Source organism: Sturnira hondurensis, unplaced genomic scaffold (genome assembly GCF_014824575.4).
Source record: "Sturnira hondurensis isolate 20B ecotype Veracruz unplaced genomic scaffold, ASM1482457v3 Scaffold0000982, whole genome shotgun sequence".
NCBI classification, from domain to species: domain Eukaryota; kingdom Metazoa; phylum Chordata; class Mammalia; order Chiroptera; family Phyllostomidae; genus Sturnira; species Sturnira hondurensis.
In genome coordinates this window covers 1-24754 of record NW_028073613.1, presented here as the reverse complement: position 1 = coordinate 24754, position 24754 = coordinate 1, and the positions used below count along the sequence as shown (strand labels likewise).

The 24754-nt window shown below is 45.7% G+C and overlaps 1 long non-coding RNA gene across 1 annotated transcript; it reads right to left on the bottom strand.

Moving 5' to 3' along the window:
* Positions 1-17953: 17953 nt before the first annotated feature.
* LOC118995057 (uncharacterized) lies at positions 17954-20162 on the bottom strand. The gene is made up of 3 exons (XR_005068189.1): positions 19901-20162; positions 18834-19114; positions 17954-18488 (listed from the first exon to the last, which is right to left on the bottom strand). It is a non-coding gene; the product is annotated as an uncharacterized LOC118995057 (long non-coding RNA).
* Positions 20163-24754: the final 4592 nt, after the last annotated feature.

The following is a 24754-nucleotide window of genomic DNA, read 5'->3' as shown; positions in this document are numbered from 1 at the left end:
GAACTAAAAACTGTTTTCCATAGTGGCTGCACCATTTTACATTTCCATCAGCAAAGTGCAAGGGTTCCAATTTTGCCGTGTCCTTGACAATGTTTATTTGCATTTACTTAAAAATTGTAGATGTGAAGTAGTATGAGCGATATCTCATTGTGGTTTCCATTTGAATTTCCTTAATGACTAATAATGTTGGGCTTATTGGCCAGTTTTATATCATCTCTGGAGAATGTCTCTTTGAGTCCATTTTTTCCCTTTTTAATGTTTTTGTTGTTGACACTATCACAGGTAGTAATTCCCCCCCCCCACCACCACCAGTTTTGCTCTCCACCACACCCCCCTGCCTTCATACATTGTAGTCTATGTCCATGGGCTTTGCATATACACATATATGTTCTTTGGCTAATCTCTTCTACTACCACCACCTGTTACATTCTAAGATCTGGAAGTCTGTTCCATGTATCCATACAACTGGTTTTACTTTGTCAGTTTATTTTGTTCATTAGATTCCATACATGAGTGAGATCATATGGTGTTTGTCTTTCTCTGACTGGCTTATCTCACTTAGCATACTAGTTTCCAAGTCCATCCATGCTGTTGAAAAGAATATGCACTGATTCGTTTTTACAGCTGTGTAGAATTCTATTGTGTAAATATACCACATCTTTTTTTATCCACTCATCTACTGATGGGCACTTGGGCTGTTTCCAGATCTTGGCTATTGTAAACAATGCTGCAATGAACACAGGACTGCACATATTGTTTCAAATTAGTGTTTTGAAATTCTTTTTAAATTTTTTATTAAATCATCTCTGTTGTTATTCAATTAGAGTTGTCCCATTTTTTCTCCTTTGCCCTCTTCCACCCATCCTGCCATCCACTCCTACAGTCAATTCCCACACCGTTGTCCACGTCCGTGGGTCGTTCATACATGTTCTTACCAGTCTGGTTGACGTTTTCTTTAATTCCTTCGTTGTTGGAGTTCCAAGCAGTTTGATTTTTCTGGCGCTTCTGGCTATTTACTGATTTTAGATTGGCTGTTATCTTCCTTTTTGTTGTGTGAGGAAGTGAAGGGTTTCTACCTATGCCTCCATCTTGGCTGGAACTCTATGCTTTGGAAATGAACCCCTTACCAGATGTATCATTGGCAAACATGTTCTTCCATCAGTGGATTCCCTCTTCACTTTGTTGATAGTTTCTTTTGTTGTGCAGAACTTCTTTAGTTTAATGTAGTCACATTTGTTTATTTTTCTTTTGTTTCCCTTGTTCTAGGAGATGTATCAGCAAAAACATTGCTGCACAAGATGTCTGAGATTTTACTGCCTATGTTTTCTTCTAGAATTTTATGGTTTTGCAACTTACATTTGAGTCTTTCATACATAAGAACTCTCAGCACAGTGAGAATAGAAGGATCATAACTCAATGAAGTAAAGGCCCTGTATGAAAAACCTACAGCCAACATCATACTCAAAGGGGGAAAAGCTGAAAGCATTTTGCTTAAATCAGGAACAAGACAGGAATGTCTGCATTACCACTTTTATTCAACTCAGTACTGAAAGTCATGGCCACGGTGCTCAGAAAAGAGATGAAATAAAAGGCATCCAAATTGGAAAAAAGGTAGTAAAACTGACATCATTCACAGACAACATGATATTGTTCAAAGAAACCCCTAAATATTCTACCAAAAGAACCCCTACTAGATTTAATAAATCAATTTGGCAAAGTAGCAGCATACAAAATTAATATGCAGAAATCAGTGGAAATTTATACACCAGTAATGAACTCTCAGAAAGAGAAACTAAGAAAGCAATCCCATTTACTATTGCAACCACCACCACCACCACCACCACAACAACAACAACAACAAAAAGGTACCTAGGAATAAACTTAACCAAGGAAGCAAAAGAGCTGTTCTTGGAAAACGATTGGACATTAAAGGAAGAAGTAGAAGAAGACGAAAGCAAGTGGAAGTGTGTATGTTCATAGATTGGAAGAATTTACATCATTATAATGTCCATACTACACAAAGCAATCTATAGATCCAATGCAATTCCTATTAAAATACCAATGGCATACCTCACAGATCTAGAACAAATTCTAAACATTTGTTTGGAAACAAAAAGGACCCTGAATAGCCTCAGCAATCTTGAGAAAGAAGAGCAAAGTTGGAAGGATCACAATACCAAATATCAAACTGTACCAGAAGGCATTACAATCAAAACAGCCTGGTAACAGCACAAAAGCAGACGTACAGATCAATGGAACAGAGCAGAGAGCCCAGAAAGAAAACCACACTTTTATGGCCTATTACTGTGTGAAAGAGGAGGCAAAAGAAAACGATGGAGTAAAAACAATGTCTTCAATAAATGATGGTGAGAAAATTGGACTGGCACATGCAAAAAAGAAAGACCACCAACATGGTGCATTTTTAAATAAAAAAGTTGTGGAGAGTAGCCCTGGCTGGTGTAGCTCAGTGGATTGAGCACAGGCCTGTGAAGCAAAGGGTCACCGGTTCGATTCTCGGTCGGGGCACATGCCTGTGTTGCAGGCCAGTTCCCAGCGGGACACCCGTGAGAGGCAACCACACATTGATGTTTCTCTCCTACTCTTTCTCCTTCCCTTCCCCTCTCTCTGAAAGTGAATAAATAAAAATGTTAAAAAACAGCAACAACAAGAACAACAACAACAACAACAAAGTTGTGGAGAGTGGATAGCTCATATTTTAGACTTATGCACTGAAATATTTATCATCATACAATGATTTTAAAACAAAATTTGATCTCACCTATAAGAGGAACCTAATGAACAAACATAAACTCATGAGCAAAATAGAAACAAAGGCAGGGAAACATGGAACAGAATGACAGCGACTGGAGGGGGTGGGGGAAATAATGGTGGAAAAAAGGTGAAGGGACCACTCAAGAGACAGGTATGAATGACCCATGGACATGGAGACTAGTGAGAGGTCTGACTGCAGGAGCACAGGGTGGGGTGGGTGGAGGAGGACAAAGGGGAAGAAAATGGGGCAAATGTAATAAAATAAAAATTCAAAATTCAAAAAAGATCTGGAAGAGTGACAGGTGAAAAAATATGTATGAAATAGAATTGGCTATGAGCTGTAGATGGTAACATTTGGGTGATGGATAATTGGGTTTCCATCACTATTCCCTGTTATACACTGGTTGTCAAAGTGTGGTCTCCAACCACCAGCACCTGCATCACCAGGGAACCTGTCAGAAAAGCAAGCTCTGGGTCCCACCCCAGATTTTAAAATCCGAGACTTAACAATGTGGAGGTGAACAACCTGTGTTTTAAAAAGCCCTTTGGCTGATTCTGATGCAAGCTAATGTTCCAAGAACACTGCTTTAATGAAGTGAACCTGGATATTGTTTGTAATTTCATATAAAAAATCTACTTGTATATGTTTGATAATATCCAGAGTGAAATTAAACAAGGAAGGAAGGTAGAAAGGAAGGGAACAGGAAAGAGAGAAAGAGATGAAAGAAAAAAAGAGGAAAGAAAGAGAGAAAGAGAAAGAGAGACAGATGAAAGAAAGAGAGAAAAAGAAAGAAAGAAAGAAAGAAAGAAAGAAAGAAAGAAAGAAAGAAAGAAAGAAAGAAAGAAAGAAAGAAAGAAAGAGAAAGGAAAGGAAAAGAAAGGAAACCGGCACCCCAGCTGTCTAGTGGTGAAGTTCTAATAACATCTCAAGGCAGGTAATCTTAATCTTACACAAAGGTGTCCGTCCAGAGGACAGAAGAGAGAGACTACTCCCCAACTCAGTCTATGAGACTAGAAAGTTTTGCCCCCGAACTTGCAGACATAGTATGAGAAACACATCAAATCAATCCTGCTCATGAACAAAAGCTGAAAGATCTTGAGTGAAATTGAGCAAACTGAACGCACCAGTACATACAAAAGATGTACCCTCAGTAAGTTACATTCATCCGAGGAGAGTGAAGCAGGCTTAACATTAGAAAAGTTATAGACTGAAGGGGGCAAAGGAGACGTTTGTGTGCCCCTAATAGAGTCTGCTGATTGCTGCGGGTGCTACTTGAATGTGTATGTATAATTCTATGTATGAAAGTCGTTAAGATACACACTTAATGATTTTTGTTCTTTTTGATTATACGATGGACCTCAGTAAGTATGTTGAGGGGGGAATCTACAAATAATGCTCATTGTATTTAACAGATTACATGAGTAGAGTCTTGATCATTTCAATCGAGGCAAAAATGTGAAATTTAATATGTATTCATGGTTCTTAGGACAAACTCACTCATATTACACTAAGAATGTAAAGGGAGTTTCTTAATCTGATAAAGAGAAAGAGAAGAACAAAAAAAAAGAGAGGAAGGAAAAACGTGAGGGGGGAAGGGAGGAAGGGAGGAAAAGAAGACAACTAGTCACAACAAACTCACTTCAATACGCAGATGTTGGCGGCCATCTATTTAATACTAGGAACAACTCAAAGATGCCCACTTTAGCCATCTGTATTCCACCTTGTAGTGGATGTCCTAGCCAGCACCGTAAGAAACCCGTTGGTTGGTTATTGTACTTCTGTTACTCACAGATTCGCAGAAAAGCATGGAACATCTACAGACAAATCATTACATATCACTGAGTTGAGCACGGTGGCTCACTTCCAAGTCAATTCACTTTTCAAAGACTCCAAAGGCTTTCTGTAAAATAGATACAAATAGAAAGGTGTCATTTAAAACAGATATCATGTGCAAGAGCAGCAGCACGGGGCAGTATCTTAGGATGAATACAGTAAAAGATGTGCGAGGTCTGAATGTACAAAAGCTAAAACTAAATACTAAACTGGAAGATTAAACCGTTAAAGAAGGCCCGCATAACCGGACAGACAGCCCACGCTGGTGACTGGGAAGGCCGGATATCATAAAGATAGTCCATTCCCCCTTAACTGATCCATAAATTCATTGAAAATAGACTCCAAATCTGTTACAAATGAGGTTCCAGGGAACATGGCATGCTGACCCCAACGTTTACGTGGAAGGGCAAGATGCGAAGAATAGTGAAGATACACGCCTGGAGACCGATGCCTAAGAGGTGGGGACCTGCCCTACCAGAGATCCAGATGTCTTTACCGCAAGATAAAACTTCAGACAGCGTGGCAATGGCACCGGAATCCAGGAAGGTATGCAACAGGACCTACGCTCAGAAACGGAGACACACAGATACGGGCCAAAACGACTCCAGACAGTGCCGAATGCCCCCTCGGGGTGCAAGATCACCCCCGGCTAAGAATCCCTGGCCTAGGAATACCGATCGATCTGAAAGAACACATGCTGAATTCTGTAGAAGTAAATGACAGAATACCAAGTGCACGAGTTAAAAATGCACGCACGTGCACTATTTCACATCCAAAGAGAGAATAGTCTGGGAAACAAGGCTTGGGGAGCACAAAGCTCCACTTCACTTCAAGGAGTTACTGGCCGGCCTGGTACAGCCAGGCTGAGGAGAAGAAGGAGGGCGGCGACGGGGGTGGGACTTTGGCGGGTGAGCTTTAGGGAACTCAAAGCTCATAGGTGGCCGACCGCAGCGAACTGTGGGAAGGCAGCGCTGGAAGCTCATTGGCCTTTGTGGGAAGGGCGGGAAATCGAGCGAGCGAGCGAGCGAGCGAGCTAGCAAGAGAGCGCCAGCGTCTTCCCTCAGGACTCTCGTCCCAGTCCATTGCAGGACCTGCTGGAGGCTGACCACAGGCTAGTATCGGAGAGAGGGCCCCTGGTTCTCTACGCCACTTCTTTCCTCCCTCCCCTCTGCTCTGGATCCCCAAGCCCTTCCACCTCGGCCGGGTGCCTCCGCCCACTCCTGGTGTCCACGCTGCCCCACGCCCCCACGCACGCACTCTGCAGGACCCCTGTGGGAGGACCCATTGCCCCAGCCTCCTGACCCCTGCCTGGCCTTTGGCCCCTGGGCAGGGCTGCCTTTGATTCTGAGGTGAAAGCGGCGGCGGTGGCGGCGAAATACTGGGCTGCCTGTGAGGGGGTGGTGCACTCCGGGTCTGTGTGTGGGAGTGGGGCAAAGGTGTGCTCCGGCACAGCTTTGGAAGCGTGGAGAGGAGCACGGAAGAGTGTTGGGAGGCTGCGGAGGGAACGCCAGGTTTTGCATGAAAGCGGCGAGGGCTGTGTTGGCCGTGCAAGAGGACAATTAGTGCAGTGAGGAGTTGGCTTCTGACCAGATCAGGGCCTGGCATTCCACACGGGGCTCGGCAAACTTCTGTTCAATGAGTAACCGGGGGGATGAATGAAAATAATTCCTGAAGGCGGGGCTGGAGATGCTGAAGGATAATACGCTTTCATGGAGTGCAAAGGTCTGCCACCTTAAAGGGGCAGCAAGGAAATATCTAAGATCATGGTGGGCTGCACGAAAAAGATCAGAATGGAGTGTGATAAAAAAAAGACTGAAGGTAGGGCATACATGAGACTAGAAATAGAATCGAGTGCCCGAGGCACAGGTTCATGAGTGGGAAGTGAATGAATGCAGAAGACTGGGGAGACAATTGTGGAAGTGGCTGCCAGGAATAATAACAGTTGAGTGTAGCAGAGTACAGGATGGTACACGAGAAGGGCAAGAAGTAATTGTTGAAGGCCGCGCGAGAGTGCATGTGTATATCCGAAAGCGGGATCTATGTGGAGTGAAAGTAGGCAAGGAGAATCAAAATTGGATTGAGAGTATACAGGACCCAAGTCCAGAGTTCCTCAGAACAAGGCTATGCACGCGAGAGCCTTCCCTGGGAAGGAGGCTGCATGAGCAAGAAGGGAGGGCGCAATGTGATTTCAGCGGTGAGCTGGANATGCAGATTCGTTGCTCTTCTCACTCAGTCATTTTGAATGTGACGACCACACAGTACGCATGCTCACTCAACAGCGTCTCCTGCCCCCACTGACTAGTACAGTGAAGTCATCATTGTTCACACATGTGCATTCCAGTACACTCTCTTTGGCTGCCAGGTTACACTGGTGCCACACAAACCATTCCGGTTATATTAACAACGGCTGGCCTTTTCCGAAACAGGTCTCGTCGTATATCCTAAGAATCCTGAGACACTAATTCGAAAGAATATATGCACCCTTATGTTCACTTCGGCCACATTTAAAGTAGTCAAGATCTGAAAACAGCCCAAGTGCCCATCAGTAGAGGAGTGGATACAAAAGCTGTCGTACATTTACACAGTGGAATACCATGCAGCACTAAAAATGAAGGACCTCTTACCCTTTGCAACAGCATGAATGGACCTGGAGAGTATTATGCCAAGTGAAATAAGCCAGACGGTGAAAGACAAATACCATAGTGATCTCACTTACACGCAGACTCTAACGAACAAAGTAAACTGACGAACAAATAGAAACAGAGGCATGGATACATGGAACAGACTGGGAGCTGTCAGAGGGGAGGATGGTTGAGGGGCTGGATGAAAGAGTGTGAAGGGTTTAACCAAATATATCTGTATCTATATCTACATATCTACATATCTACATATCTATAGACATCTCCCATTGTTGACTCAGACAACAGTGTGATGAAAGCCGGAGGGAAAGTGAGGGGCGGGGGTTGGGGGTAGGTGGAAGTGGGCAGAGGGGCGATAGATGTGGATGGAAAGAGATTTTGCTTTGGGTGATGGACATAGGATGCAGTGTGCAGATGACGTGCAGTGTGTCATTGAGTTGTACACTTGAAACCTGTATGGTTTTGGGAACCAATATCACCCCAATACATTCAGTAACAAATTATTTTTAAAAGGAGGGACTCTCATAGCTCCTGCGCCCCAAGTTTCCTCGGTGTGGCTCAGAGCCAAATGCAGCAAGTTCAGGGGCCTGGCGAACTCGGGCTGGAGGCTGCACTCCCCTGGCATAGCCTTAGCCATGATCCCAACAGTCCCAGAAAGCCCAGGCTTTCCCCAGTTCTGGGAAGCAGTCACCAGACTCAGCTCTTCCCCTGCTGCTATTTTACTGAAACACATAGCAAGACCAGCTTACTAAGGGACATGGTGTCAAAATGTGGGATAAATGACCTGAGGTGATGGACAGGCCAGGTGCTGGAGGGACTCTTTTCAGGGGTAGGGTGGGGGTCGTTTGTAGTCAGTTTATACCTTAGAGGCTCTAATGCCTCTAAAAGAAAGCCTCGGGTTCTGTGACACCTCTCTCCTTCTGACCCAAGCTCTCCGTCCCTCTGCTGGTGCCCACATCCCCTGCCCCAGGCGCTCTCGCTCAGTCAGTCAGTGCCCAACAGCCATATTTTTGAAATGTTCGAAACCAACGGAGTGATCAGCCTCCATCAAGCATCATCTTACTCCAATGGCGACTGAGCAAAAAAAAAGCAAAACTGCTCCAAGGCACAGGAGTACAGACTCACACGGTTAAGTCATGCAGTGACACCCTCTCCCTGACACCTCCCCACCGAAAGAGGAAAACCATAAAGTGCAGGAGGTGCATGCCCGTGTGGAAAGGGACAATAAATTCCATGAAGCCAAAAGAATCAAGCATGTCGCGTTTATTTCAGGCCCAGCGACCGAGAAACTGGGGAAGTAAGAGCATGTGGCAGCAGAGGGGGCTTGATCGCCATTCACTGGCCCGTGTCTGTGGCACCGTGGTCTCAGTCTCCAAGTGACTGGTATCCTCCCCTATGAAGGCAAAGCAGAATGACAACTCGACTCTTGGGAGCCCTGGGCAAGTCAGGCCTGGCCCAGGGGCTCTCTGGGTGGAAAGGGAACGGGAGGCACGTAGGCTTGGCTGTGAGCAGTGGGGGAGGCAGAGGCTGGCTCCAAGCTCTCACCTGAAGGACTTGGTGAAAAATGCCAGGGCCCTCTGGAACGAGCTCCCCCAAGACCCTTGGGAACCAGCAGACCCCCTGAGCAAGCCTGTGACATTGGATGTGTTCTCCGTGGTGCTGACAAAATACACGAAGGGCACAGTGTCTTCTGCTGAGCCACTCCTGTCCTGGAAAATAGAGAAAATTCATTCTGGCCAGCACTGACATCTATTCCTTCCTTCATCGAGTGTTTGTTGAGGGCCTGCCATGTGCGCACCGTGCTCAGTTCCAGGCACTGGGGATAATATACAACAGTGAACTCTAGAGACCTAGGTCCCAGCCCTGGAACTGATGATCTGTGATTCTAGAGGGAAATCGGATTCACCAGGTCGAGACTCAGCAGCTGCGGGATGCCAATGAAGTTCACGTTTTCTGATCAAGCTATCATCATTCCTGTAAGTCCCTGGACTCATCCTCCCCAGAAGGTAACAACGCCGGTGCTTCTCACACCCTCAGACATGCTGTGGAGATGAATGAGGTCGATCCATCAGCACCTGTGAGATGCCACGTGCCTGTCCTGTCTGAAAGGACTTATTGCCAGAGGCCAGTAGAGCACTTCATTCTGTTGGGTGTAAAGAGGCTAAGGGCACATCCCCTCCTTGAACTCCACCCCCACCTCCCTGGCCCAGATTTCCACCATCCCATCCTGTAGATGAGGACACTGTGTTCAAGCAGTTGATACATTCTCCGACACTCCTTCAGGTACTGAGATGCCTCGTTGACTAATACCATTGTTTCCCCGTTCCTCTCTCCCCGTCTCCCTTTTAAACCCACTCTAATCAGGCTTCCAGCCCCATCACTTCACTTTGATTAACGCGGACACTTAAATGACTAACTGAGAGTGATGGCTCCCGATCTTTACATCCTTCTATTTATGAATACATACGCCTAAAGACCTAAGGGAAGACTGATTTGTGCATTGTTTACTTTAAGCTCTAAAGAAAGCCAAACCCGCCCTGGCTGGCGTAGCTCAGAGGATTGAGTGCGGGCCTGCGAACCAGAGGATCGAGGTTCGATTCCCAGTCAGGGCACATGCCTGGGTTGCAGGTCGGTTCCTTGCAGGCTAACTACCAGCAGGGGACGCACAAAAGGCAACCATGCATTGATGTTTCTCTCCCTCTCTCCTTCCTCTCTAAAAATAAATAAATAAATAAAATCTTAAAAAAAAAAAGGAAGAAAGAAAGAAAGCCAAACCCAGGTAATCGTCAATTGTACTTCCCCCCCTCACACCCAGAAGCTCAGTCTGTGGCCCTGGCTGGTGTGGCTCAGTGGACTGAGCGCCAGCCTGGGAAGCAAAGAGTCGCCGGTTCGATCCCCAGTGAGGGCACAGGCCTGGGTTGCAGGCTTGAGGGGCTACCACACATTGATGATTCTCTCCCTCTCTTTCTCCCTCCCTTCCCCTCTCTGTAAGAATAAATAAATAAACTCTTAAAAAATAATAAAAAGAAGCCCAGTTTGTAGTCAGAAAGGCTCTGCCAAATCCCTGAATCGGCCCCTGAATTTGCAGTGAGCAGAGCCCCAGCTTTGCTGGGGATGCATGATCAAGCTCCAGGTTTCTCTTCCATGTGGTAGTGGAAGCCAAGGCAGGCCATTCGAGGGAAGCACAGATCTAGAAACTTGCGTCTCACAGAGACCCCGAGACCTTTGGCTGTAATTCTTGAGAGCCGAGCTGCTCAGTCAGGGCTCAGCCTCAAAGGACCTTGAGGATTCCCGAGGGTGTGTCACCGGCTCAAACTAGGCTTTCTAGAGCACTGCCATGGGTCTTAAGGCCGTGACATCTTAAGACCTTGAGCCCCAGGGCACTGGACTAGGAAGCATCCGTTGTCCCAAGGTGCTTCTAGTTCTGGTCTGTGGCAGGAGGAAAAAGGAGACTTTGGAGATGCACAGTAAGGTAGATATATTAAAGTTGGTTAATCCTTGCTCAGTGGCTCTCTGAAGAATCTACACCGATTCACACGGACAACACCAGTGTATGCTACCCGTTTGGTATAATTAATTATTTCAATGTTTGTCGATTTGCAGTTTGAAAACATGAACGTCATTGGTATCTAATTTCCATCGTCGCTTGTGGTGTTGAGCTCCTATCGTTTTTGTGTTGGGCATTTGCATTTCTGTAAACAGCCTGTTCCAAGTTTTTGCTAACTTTTCTACTTTGTTTGGCATGTGTTTTTACAGTTGTTTCATCAAAGTTCTCTGCATATTGTAAATACGATTCTTTGGTCTGTTGTATTTGAAGACCGTGTTTGCTCCCAGCCTCTCACTTCTCTTCTTAGAAAAAAGATTTCATTTATTTACTTTTTGAGAGAGGGGGGAAGGGAATGAGAAAGAGAGGGAGAGAAACATTGATGTGTGTGAAGTACATCGATCGGTTGCCTCTCGCACACCCCCAGCTGGGGACCCGGCCTACAGCCGAGGCATGTCCCCTGACTGGGAATTGAACCAGTGACCTTTTGGTTCTCAGGCCGGCACTCAGCCCACTGACCCACAGCAGCCAGGGCCTCTCCCTTCTCTTTTCATTTCATCGCCTGTGTCTTCTCATACGGTCGCTTGTCACTTGGGGTGTGCGTACTGGCTGCTTGATTCAGTATTCACCACGCCCGTTCAAGGTTGGGAATATTTACCCCAGTTTTCAAATGTGGACAACAAGAATTTGAGAAGGTGCAGTGATTTGCTCCCAGATGCTAACCTGAGATCCTGACCAATGAGTGTGCAAGATTCAAAAGCTATGCAGTATACAGGTGATGTATCATAGAATTGTACACTTGAAACCTATATAATTATATGAACCGATGTCACCCCAATACATGTAATCAAAAAGAAAAAGCAGACTATGAAATGAGTTGGGCCCATGATAGGCTGTCAACCAACACTAAGGCCCCTTAACATCTGCCTCCTCCAAGGCATAGAGGGAACATAAAGTCCACATCAAAACTAGCCCCCTTTTACCTTCAGAGGAACGTGCCTGCTTTAAACCCACAGGACAACATATTGCAGAAGAATGGGGCATGATAATGGGCCTGATGGGCACAGGAACACTTCAGTGAGAATCAGGAGATCTGGGGCCCAGGACCAGACCCATCACTGACTGTGGCTTTGGCTAAGTAACTGACCTTCTCCTGGCCCCTTCCCTAAAGCCAAAATAGCAGTTCTGACCCTCCCTTCAAGAGTTCGGCTGAGAGAAATACTCTGACCCCAGCTGGGTTCCAAGGAAAGAAGATATGATATACCTGCAGTAATCATTTCGGCAGCCCACACACTCCTCCCCACTGCAAGCTCCCAGCTATTGCTAGTGTCTTCACGATTATCAGGCAAATGGCTGAAGAAGCAGGCCCGGAGGACAAATGAGATCCAAAGCCTACCTCAAGGTGCCCGACTTCAAGGAACCTGCTGAGTGTCAGCTCTGGGCCTGGTTCAGTGCCTGCCTCTCTGAGGAAGTGGCCCCCCACTTTATCCTCACAGGCCTCCTGAGAGGCAGGAGGTATTATTCCTGTAATCCCTGCACTCATCCCCCCTGCCAACCCCCCCGCCCCGCCCCGACAAAGGGCAACAACATCAGTCCTTCTCCATCCCTCAGGAACCTTGTGGAGACGGATGAGGTAAATTCTACAGCGCTGGGAGACATTAGAAAGCACAAGTCCAACCGATTATTCATTCAGTCAACTGCAGGAAAACCAGAGCTGCTTGTAGTCCCCATGAGATAAACGCTAACTTGTTACGGCTCATTATCAATTGCCCACTGGTGGTAACGTACCTGATAGAGTTACAAAGGCCACCCCCCCCCAAAATCACGGTTCCTGTCCTCTGAAGAAATATGAAAAGTCGCCATTACTTTTCATAAGGGTCGGGGTTTTGCCTGGCACTTCAGAGGACATTATTGAGTAAGTAACCCAAGGCCAACCAAGGCTTGCCAAGTCATGCACCATGGTGTGTGCCACGAGGGGTTTATGGATGTCCCCGAAAGATAGGTCTGTTGGCTCTCCAGTGGCCAGTCAGGGCCTGAGGCAACCTCTTTTGTTCATTCACATCAATGTTTCACACTCATATTGCCCCAAATGAGTAAGGGCCACTGATTTTGAGTCCCAGCTTCACACCATACACCAGAACACGATACACTTATTATGTGTGTTATCATGTATAAATAAAACAGAATATGGATTCACACTCCCAGTGGGGTAGAATTTTGTTGATTTCCTTTGGCACTGTGAGCATATTTAAGGTAGCTTCTCACCAACCCAACGGTTGCACGAATGTTAGCAGAGTCCAACTCCAGACCTGACATCTTCAGCCTCCCACTGAATCCTGCTTCTCTACCTGTGACCCGTATCTGGGTGCACGGTGACCCCAGGCCACAGGTCACTCAAGCCGGAGACTGGTGTCATCTTGGGCCCCTCTTTGCCCCCCTGCCCCACCCAGGCCCACCTCCAACCTAAGAAAGACAGTGCCATCCTCTCTAGGCTATGGAAAACATCTCTCAAATCGAGCCGCTTCCCTCCACCCTCTCTTGTGCTATGTTCTGGCGCACATTTTAAAACCCACAAGAGAGTGGGCGTTCTGTGGGTGTGGTTTCTCTGTCAGCCTGCCTTTTGTCTGTGATTGAGAGCAGGAGTGTCTGAAGATGGCCGGTGACGAACAAAATTCACTGGTGGGGTCATGGATACAAGCAGAGACCACACCGGCCCCCTGTGGTGAGATCTCAGTGCATTTCCTCACACTGGGGTCACAGAAAAACCAAGTCCCTCTTCATAATTGGTGTAGGGAGGCTGGGTCAGCCTGTTGTGGGAGTGACCCACAAGAGGGTGCTGTCCCTTGGGAAGGCTGAAAGGTTGAGCTGCCCACCCTGGGAAGCTGAGGGCCCCACACTGGGGGGGGGGGGGTCCCAGTGCGATGTAGCTTTCTCCATACAGTAAGAAAACAGAAGGTTTGTTGTGATTTGATGGGAACCCCTACGAGGTCCACTCACTTGTTCTACTGTGCTGGAAGGGCCCACCATTAGACTCCATCTTTGGCACGAGACCAGTGGTTTCCAGAGCATGCTCAGGAGCACCCCAAAGTTCTGTAGAATTGCCCCGGGGTGCCACAGGGAGCAGTGGGTGAAGGGTACAGCAGATACAGTTCTTTTCCCCCTTGGGTTACCACCATAATTTTATTAGTAGGAGTAACTCTGCAGTGGTGTGTGGTATGGGATGACATTGGACCCTGTCACCTAGGACCTCTGACTCCCTTAATGGGCAGCTTTGTTGGGCGTGGGACTGCAAGTACAGAATCTCCATCCCTAAGAGGATGAGCTTGTGACACCCAGTAGATCAGGACCCCATGGCTCCTAGCTGGGAGCAGTGATGCTTAGGCTGAACGGGTGTAATAGAAGGACCCTTGCCTCGGATTGACCAGGGACCAGATCCTGGCTCTGTCCCTTGCTGGTGATGCGACCTCAGGGTAGAACTCACACCACTCACCTTGTTTTGGATGACTGGAGAATAAAAGAAACACGCGTAAAACCCCCGTAATGCAGAAAGCTGTGTAATGTTAGGCAGAGCTGAGGATGAATATTGCCATCTTCCTAAGGTCGCCCAGGATTTACTGGGATATGGCACCAGAGAGAATGAGTGTAGAAGAGGCAAAATCAAACAAATGGAGAAACAAACACACTGATCTCTTGCTTGCTCTCACACTCCAATGGTCATCTGTTCACCATAAGAGCCAGGAGATTTGGCCAACCCCATACCCTCTACTGAGAAATAGTGTGCCTTCCTCACCTATCTGAGCCATCCCCTTGGGTGCAGAGATTGTGACATGATGTAGTTGGGGGCAGGGGTGGGGATGTAAGCACAGGAGGAGAGCTCAGAACTTGGGCTCGGTCATATTTTCAGAAACAAAGATGGAAAACTGGTGATCCACTCCTTTCCCTACTGCGGACCTGTCTGACCCCTTTCTCCACACAATTGTCCCCTGTGCTCTGACTCCTCACCTGACTCTTCAAGGGGCAATGGGGCCCCTCTTGATATGCACAAGTTCACTCATTCCCAGTCATGGCTGGCGGTAGGGGGAGGCATGTTTAACACGTTTCAACAGATTCTGAGGCCTCCACAGCCAGAGAAGGATCAGACGGCTCGAAGATGCACAGAATTAAGAGAACACGACTTACTGAAAACCCAGGCAATCGCTTCCGGAAGTGCGGAGACCAAAGAGCAGGAAGGGCTTGCCCAAGGTCAGCCAGGGGGGAACAGGGTTACCCCAGGCAGGGGGAACCGGGGGGAACCGGGATGTAAATGGGGAGGCACACGGGAAATACCCTGTGATTGTTCTGGGGCTGGCAAAGGAAAGTATCTTCTGCTTGGAGGCTACAGAATCCAAAGGCTTGTGCAAAGTGGGAGGCAGGTAAGGCCACGTGGTGCATCCAAGCCAAGAGTGGCTGAGGTGGATGAGGGAAGCCCGAGATCAAATCAACGGCAGAGGTGTTCCTTTCAGGAGATGATGTGTAGTGTTGTGTCTGGGTGTCGGTCAGCGTCTGGCAGGTAGTGAGCAGATGTGTTTCTGGGTCCAGAGGTCTAGGGAGCTGTTAGGGTCAGATCTGGGAACCCTGGACAGGGTGGGGGTGTACCAAGGGTGAGGAGCCAAGGTGATGGCTCCTTGTTGCCTAACCCCACTACATTAAATCCCTTTCTGCCGCTTGGGTTTCAGGTGTGGCTGCCGAGTTGTGCCCCGTATTTGACCACTAGATTTCATCATATCGCTTCTTGTTTCAACAACTATTCACATCCTAAGACACACACGCACGCCCACACACATGCACGGAAAGACTCTCTCCGGCACCTCCAGTTGTGTCCAGTGACTGATGCGACAGCAGCTACGAAGGAGAGGATGCCCAACAGGCTCCCCAGCCCCTGGGAGTTGGAGCTCCTCCCTCCATTTGGACAGGGCTGAGACCTAAGATGTGAGATCCCAGCCCCCTTTGGAGAAGCAGCAACATGGAGCTGAGCATCGCCAGAGTTAAGACCCAGCTTAGAAGAACAGAGATGTTGTGTGTGTGGGGGTGGGGTGGGGTGGGGTGGGGGGGGTTGGTTCCTAGGTTATGAGGAACAGCTGCTGAGACACCAGATCTAAAGCAAACAAGTCACACTAAGGTGAAACGTTTCCTCTGTTCTGCACCTATGGGTGCCACCTTGGCTGCCTTCTAGGGATGTAGGAAAAGGGCTGTGGGACTCCCACATGTTGTTTCCTACCTGAACCCCACCTCCGCTGGGGTTCACTAGTGCTTTAAGACGCTGGACCTTTGAATAACTAAAGGGCAATTAATTCACAAAGCAGGCTCTGCCCACGTACTTTTTCCTCTCCTGGCCTTGCATGGAGGACTATGTCAGTTAGGGGAAAAGAATATTTTGGTGTTCCTGTGTTGTAATTAGGATCTTTGATCTGAAGGAGAACGTGCTATACCTTCGCCCATTGGCCAGGTAATTCTTGGTGTCATAATACATAACAGAGCCACAGCGTGTTCTGAGGTTAAAGGGATAAATGTGCTTCAGCCCCCGCCCCCGCCCCCTCCCCCACCACCGCTGGAGAGACTTCCCTAGCCGATATTATGCTACAGTACATACCCAAGTCACCTTAGGAGGTGAAAAAAAAAAACCCTCATCATATGAAAATGAACAATGTGTAGTTAGAGACCAGGTTGCCTGTTGGAGGGGTTCTGTTTCGTGGTGGAGTAGGGGTCTGGGAACTGACTAGGCACATAGGGCCTAAGAGATTTTCTTAGGATCCAGGGATTCTTTTTCCACATGGCCCTCCTCCCTCCCCTCCATGTAAAATATGGCCCGGTTGTTCTCAGATGAGAAGACCTGTGTGTGGTGTTGGGGAAAGAGAGTTGCTATTCCTCCCTCATCCCTATAGTCCTCAGCCCCATCGGAATCAGAGCTGTCTGCTGTGGAAAACTCAGTCTTGGTAAGCTGAAATCTATTGCGACACCGACCGAGGAAGCAGCAGCACTGCCCCACAAAACAGTGTGTACAGCCTTCTAGGACCGAGTGAGGTGGTAGTTCCCTCCCTCTGCCACCACCCCACCCCCACCCCACCAGCACCGCAACTAACAAGCCCCAGTTCATCTGAGGCTGGTGTCAGTGTTGAAAGTTACATTGTTAAAAGGTCGAAGCAAAAACAGCCCAGCGTACAATGTTTATTTCAGGCCCAGCGACCGAGAAACTGGGGAAGTAAGAGCATGTGGCAGCAGAGGGGGCTTGATCGCCATTCACTGGCCCGTGTCTGTGGCACCGTGGTCTCAGTCTCCAAGTGACTGGTATCCTCCCCTATGAAGGCAAAGCAGAATGACAACTCGACTCTTGGGAGCCCTGGGCAAGTCAGGCCTGGCCCAGGGGCTCTCTGGGTGGAAAGGGAACGGGAGGCACGTAGGCTTGGCTGTGAGCAGTGGGGGAGGCAGAGGCTGGCTCCAAGCTCTCACCTGAAGGACTTGGTGAAAAATGCCAGGGCCCTCTGGAACGAGCTCCTCCAAGACCCTTGGGAACCAGCAGACCCCTTGAGCAAGCCTGTGCCATTGGATGAGTTCTCCGTGGCGTCAGACAAAACAACAATTTCCTTAGTGACTTTAACCCGGCCCTCCATGTTCTGAAAAAAGAAAGAGTGAGTTGTCTTATCCTAACGCCCCTGTCTTCCCTGACACTCCTTCTCTTATTCAACAAGTATTGTGTGCATGCCCAGCCCTGTTTTAAGTGCTGGGGATACAACAATGACTGCTACAGACCCAGCCCCAGGGCCCTGGGGCTGACATCTCAGGACCACAGAGAGAAATCAGACTCACCAGGTCAGGGGGTGGAAGGAAAGGAGTGAAAATCATGATTCCGAGAGAGTGCGATGTGCCCGTAGTGACCAAGGGGACTTCCTTGAAGACACCAGCTAAGCTCCTCACTCTGCTGAGTGCAAAGAGGCTGAGGGTCTCTCCCCTCCACGCCTCTTCAGCTCCTTTGGCCCCGCCCTGTCTTTCCTCCCTCCTACAGCCCGGCGCACACTACTGAAGCAGTGGATACATTTCTGGTGTTGGACATCCTTTCTGCTCCTCTGTACCTTACTCCCACCCCTCCAGTCGCTCTCTTTTCTTCTCCCCCCCCACCCCCTCTCCCTTCTATCCTTGTTTCCTTTCCTTTGTTTCTCTTCTTTCCTCTGAACCTCCCAGCAGGCTCAAACCAGGTGTCCGCTTGCTGAACGACAAGAGCAACAAAGCAGAGGTGTTCATGCAGATGGTGAGTTGTCATTTGGTGGGGATGCCATAGACAGGAATGGGTCCAAATGGGTTATCAAAGCAAAGAGGGTGGGCCGGGTGATGATGGCATCCACAGTCCAAACCAACACCGGAGTTTCTCCTCTCAGAGGGTTATGTGAGATGCCACGTCTGTGAGACAGTCAGCATCTGGCAGATAGTGGACAGGTGGTTTGGAGCCTGGAGGGCTTGGAAAATGTGAAGGACAGAGGGCACAGGCCTGTGCTGGGCTGAGGGGAAAGCAGAACAAGTGAGGCGAGAGCTCGTTGTTGCCTATTCCTGCTATATAAAATCCCACCTTTGACTCTTGTGTTTCAAGAGAAGCTGTCTAGTTTTGCCCCCTGTTTACCACCCAGAGCTAGGAGGGTCTGTGCCACTGACTTGAAAGGGCAAACAGTACCTGGAAGGGAAAGAGGAAGTAGGTGGCCTCAGAGCCTTTTGTTTGGTTTTTAAAATAATAGTGTTGTAGCCCTGGCTGGTGTAGCTCAGTGGATTGAGTGCGGGCCTGCGAACCACACGATCGCGGTTCGATTCCCAGTCAGGGCACATGCCTGGGTTGCAGGCAAGTTCCCAGCAGGGGACTCACGAGAGGCAACCATACATTGATATTTCTCTCCCTCTCTCCTTCCCTTCCCCTCTAAAGATAAATAAATAAAATGTTTTTTTAAAAGAAACAATTTATTCTGATCTAAATTAAAAAAAAATAAAATAATAGTGTTGTTTAAGAAAGCATCTTTTACATAACTGTGAAAATACAGGGCTGATCTTCTCTGGGAGCCTATCTTGGGCCATGGCCTGGGGTTATAGAAATGAATGAGTCTCTGTTGCTGCTTCAAGCTATTCTGTGGGAGAGAAGCAAAAAAGAAACACACACACACACGAAAACACACACACACAAAACAATGGATGATTGCAACAGAGAGAGGTGGAAGGAAGGTTACATGGCTATGGGAGGACGGAGGAGGTGCAGCCACCCAGCCTTGGGAGTTGGAATGGAGTCTTGGAGATTTCCCAAAGGAGGCATACCTGAAATGAGCGAAGAAAGAAGTTGGCCAGGAAATAGAGGAAGGGGAGAGTTTTGCAAGCAGAAGCCCAAGACAATAAAGTGAGTTTTTGCAATTGAAAATAAGCAGACCCGGGTTTCTGTTCTAGGGGTTAAGTAGAAGCCAAGGTCAGTCATGAGGTTCCAGCAGGGGAGTAGAAAATGGTGTTGCACAGAGATACTGAACCCTGGGTTTTGAGAAGCGAAAGTTTTTGTTTGTTTTTCTTTCAATTTTAATAAGGGCCCATCAATTAGTGTCCCTTTGTGATTTACGATATTGTAAGTTTACTTTTATCGGGGTGACATTGGGTGATAAGATTACATAGGGTTCAAGTATACATTTTGATGATACATGCTCTGTATAACTGCATCGTGCGCCCACTACCCCAAGTCAAATCACATGCTCTTTTAATGAATTTCCTACCCAAGGCACCTTTGCCTAACCTCACGACGCAGAACTTTTCTCCTATGTTTCCTTGTAAGATTTTCAATTTTACAATTTACACTTAGAGCTCCGATTCATTTTGAGTTAACTTTTGCATATAGTGTGAGGTACTGAAGTTTGTGGTTTCTTTTCCCCTATGGGGATGCTTTTTTTTTTCTTTCCAGCACCATGAGGCAACTATTAGTTGATTTAATCTTCTTAGTGCCTGTGTCACAAATGAACTTACCATATATGTGTAGGCTTATTGCTGAGTTTTCTATTTTATCCATTGATCCATATTATGGTCTAATATTATGGTAATACCACAGTGTCATGATTTCCAGACCTTTGTTGTAAGTCAGGGAATTTGGTAGTGCAAGTCCTCCATTTTCGTTCTTTTCCAAATGGCTTAGGCTATTCTGTGTCCTTTGTGTTCCCATATAAGTTTTAGTAGTAGCTTTTCATTTAAATTATGAATATGTCAAATCCACAGATGATTTACCAGAGAATTGACATCTTAAATATTTTTGAGTCTTCTGGTCCATGAACTTAATATTTATACCTCCATAGATAGAAATCTTCTTTAATTTCCCTCAGCAATATTTCAAAGTTATCTATGTACAAGTCCTGCAAGTATACTGTTAAAACTATCAGTAGGTATTTCATTTATTTTACTGCTATTGTATGTGATTTATTAAAAAAAGTCCATCTCCAAATCTATATTCCCAGTATACTGAAATTTTAAAAACAAATACCTTTTCCATATCGACTTTCTCTCTTTTGACCTTATTAAATTGCTTATTAGGTCTGGGGGGGTGCTTTTTTGTATTTTCTGCATAGACTCTCTCATCTTTAGAAAATACAGGGGGTTTTTTTTCTTGCCTTATCAGCTAGGACCCCAAGCATAATGTTGACCACACATCCAAAGAGCAGAGATCTTGACATATTCCTAATCTTTAGGGAGAAACATTCTCAGTCTTTCGCCATTAACTATAACGCCAGCAGCAGGTTTTTGGTAGAAGCACTTTATCATGTTGAAACTGTTCTTAAGTTAGCAGATGTTTTTATCATGAATAGATGTGCTATATTATCAAATGGCTTTTCTGTCATACATTGTGATAATCGTGGTTTTTCTTTCTTTCTCCTAATATGGTAGAATGCACTGATGCATTTTTTAATGTTAAAATAGTCTTGCATTCCTAGAATACACTTTGCATGGTCACAGATTATACTTTTTCTGTATCACTGGATTCAATTTTTTAAAATTTCATTAGGGGATTTTAGACTTATGTTCATCAGGGATACTGGCCTGTAGTGCTCTTTTTCCCTTTGTAGTGTCCTTTTTAAAATTATTTTTATTTTTTGTGTAAAAGTAATGCTGACTTCATAAAATTCCTCTATTCTCCTCTTGTATCCTCTGAAAAAGTTCTATAGGACCGCTACTATATTTTTGTTTTAAATGTGTGATATTGTTTACAAGTGAAGCTTGCTAAGACTAAAGTCTTCTTTATGGAAAATTTTTGAGTTAAAAATTGAACTTAAGCCCCGGCTGGCATAGCTCAGTGGATTGAGCACGGGCCTGCGAACCAGAGGGTCGCTGGTTCAGTTCCCAGTCGGGGCATATGCCTGGGTTGCGGGCCAGGTCCCCAGTGGGGGGGGTGGGGCACATGAGAGGCAACCACACTTTGATGCTTCTGTCCCTTTCTCCTTCCCTTCTCCTCTCTCTAAAAAGATAAATAAGATATTTTAAAAAATTGAACTTAAAAGATCATATGATACCATTTTTAAACAATCTTTGGAGATGGCCGGCCATTAACTACATGTACTTATCAGAAAATTAGACAATTCTAAGCATGCACTATCATTGGTAAATCCCCACCTTTTCTCCCGAAGAAAAGCTTGCCTTTGATGCATAGGAAGTTTCTTGGCAGTGTAAAGCAATTTTCCTTGGAACTGAAGGGAGCTTCCTTTCTCTCTCTCTCCCTCTCTCCCTGCCCCTCTCTCTTTCATTGTGGTAAAATACACATAACAAAACTTATTTTAACCATAGTAAGTATTAAATGCAATGACATTCACATTGTTGTGAAATCATCCCAGCATCCATGTCCAGAACTTTGTCATCATCCCAACCCGAAACCCTGTACCCATTAAACAATAACTTTTCACGTCTTTCTCCCCTCAAACCCTGGCAATCACCATTCTACTTTCTGTCTCTATGAATTTGACTACCCTAAGTACCTCAGATAATTATAATTGTCATCTGGTTTCTGGCTCATTCGTTTAGCATAATGTCTTCAAGGTTCATCCGTGTTGTGGCATACATCAGAATTTCTTTCTTTTTAAAGCCTGAATAATAGTGCATTGTACCACATTTTATTTATCCTTTCATCCACCGATGGGCACCTGGGTTCCCACTTTCTACATCTTAGAAAATACTTGTTATATTCTGATTTTCTTTTTCTTTAAAAAAATAATAGCCACTTAGATGCATGTGAAGTGATATCTCATTGTGGTTTTGGTTTTCATTTAGCCCAGTGACTAGTTATGTTGAGTACCTTTTCACGTGCTTAACAGCCGTTTGTATACCTTCTTTGCAGAAATGGCTACTGAAGCCCCTGGCTGATTTTTGAATTAGGTTGTTTTTTTTTTTTTTTACTCATTTTTGAGTAGTAGGAGTTGTTTGTATATTCGGGATGCTAATCACTTAAAAGACACATGATCTGCAAATATTTTCTCCCATTCTGTGGGCTGCTTTTCTACTGTCTTAACAGCGTCATTTAATGCCCCAAAGTTTTAAATGTTGATGAAGTTTAACTTATCTAATTTTTCCTCTCTTTGTTGCATATGCTTTTGATGTCATGTCCAAGAAATCATTGCCAAATCTAATGTCCTGGAGCTTTTCTCTTCTGTTCTCTTCTGAATTTTGTCATTTTAGCACTTAGGTCTTGGTCCTTGATCTCCACTTTGGGTTAATTTTTGTAACAGTGTATGGAATGTCTCCAACCTCACTGTTTGCCGTGGGAAGATCAAGCTTTCCCAGCACCATTGGTTGGAAGGACTGTCCTTTCCGCAATGAGAGGTGTCGGTGGCCTTGTCAAAAGTCATTTGACCACATACGCGAGGATTTATTTTCTGACGTCTCTATTCTATCCCATTGGTCTCTCTATGCTCGGCTTTATGCCAATATTACACTCTTTTGAATACTGTAGCTTTGCAGTCAGTAGACTTTGAAATCTGGAAGTGTGGGTCCTCCAACCCTGTCCTCTTTTTTCTTTTCAAGGTTGTTTGGGCTACTGTGGGTCCCTTGAGATTCTATATACATTTTAGGATTTTAAGAAAAATTTCCACCAAAATTAATGTCATTTGGGAATTTGACGGGCATTGTGCCGAAACTTTAGATCACTCTGGGGTAGGACTGCCATGTTAATAATATGAAGTCTTCCGATCCAAGAGCACGAGATGTCTTTCCACTAATTTGTGTCTCCTTTGATTTCTTCCAGCAATGTCTTGCTGTTCTCATTGCACAAGTCTTTCATCTCCTTGATTAAGCTTATTCCTAAATACTTTATTCTTTTTGATGTAGCTGCAATTGTTTCATAATTTTCTTAATGGATTGTTCATTGTTAGTGTACAGAAGTGTAATGATTATTGTCTGTTGATCTGTATCTTAGAAGCTTTCTGAAGAGTTCCAACACTTTCAGATTCTGAATCTTTGGCATTTTCTCTGTGTAAGAGAATGTCACCCGTAAACAGATATAATTTTGCTTCTTTCTTTGCAATTTGGATGCCTTCTCCTCTCCCCCCCCCGCCCCCTTACCAACGGGCTCTGGTTAAGGCTTCTAGTACAATGCTGAATAGAAATGGTAAAAGTAGTCGCCCTTATCTTATTCCTGATCATTGAAGAAAAGTTTTCAGCATTTCACCATTGAGTGTGATGTCTGTATATGGCTTTAATTATGTTGAGGAAGCTTCTTTCCATTCTTTCTTTGTTGATGGTTTTTTTTTTTTATCATGAGTGGCTGTAAATTTTCTCAAACTCTTTTCCCGCATCAACTGAGATGCTGTGGTTTTCTTCCCCTTCGTGTGTTAATGTGGTGTGTCACAGTGAGGAAAGGCATAGAAGAGGACACAAACAAGTGGAAGCACATACTGTGTTCATGGATTGGAAGAATCACCATCATCGAAATGTCCATACTGCCGGAAGCAGTCTATACATTCAATGCAATTGCTATTAAAATACCAATGGCACACTTCACAGACCTAGAGCAAATATTCCAAAAATTTGTGTGGAACCCAAAATGACCCCGAATAGCCTCGGCAATCTTGAGGAAGAAGAACAAAGTTGGAGGGACCGCAATGCCTGGTATCAACTGTATTATAAGGCCACTGTAATCAAAACAGCCTGGCACTGGCACAAGGAAAGGCATATAGATCAGCGGAACAGACGGAGAGCCCAGAAATCATCCCACGCCTTTATCATCCATTAATATTTGGCAGAGGAGGCAAAAGAATACGATGGAGTAAAAGCAGTCACTTCAATAAATGGTGTTGGGAAAACTGGACTGGCACATGCAAAAACTGAAACCAGACCACCAACGTTGTGCGCTTGGAAACGAAAACATCGAGGAGAATGGATAGCTCATATTTTAGAGTTATGCATTGAAATATTTACCGTCATAACATAAGGTGATTTTTGGAAAATCTGGAAGAAAGGGCAACAAGAAAATACATATGAAATGAGATTGGCTGTGAGTTGTTCGTGGTTGCATTTGGGCGATTGCTAATTGGAGGCTCCTTCACTATTCTCTCTTGTACAGTGGTTGTCAAAATGAGGTCTCCCACCACCAGCACCTGCATCACCAGGGAACCTGTCAGAAAAGCAAGCTCTGGGCTGCACCCCAGATTTTAAAGATGAGACTTAAAAGATGTGGAGGTGAGCAATCTGTCTTTTAAAAAGCCCTTTGGCTGATTCTGATGCAAGCTAATGTTCCAGGAACACTGCTTTGCTGCAGTGAACCTGGATATTGTTTGTAATTTCGTATACAAAATCTACTTGTATATGTTTGATAATATCCAGAGTGAAATTAAACAAGGAAGGAAGGTAGGAAGGAAGGGAAAAAAGAGAGAGAATGAAAGAAAGAAAGAAGAAAAGGAAAGGAAAAGAAAGGAAACCGGCACCCCAGCTGTCTAGTGGTGAAGT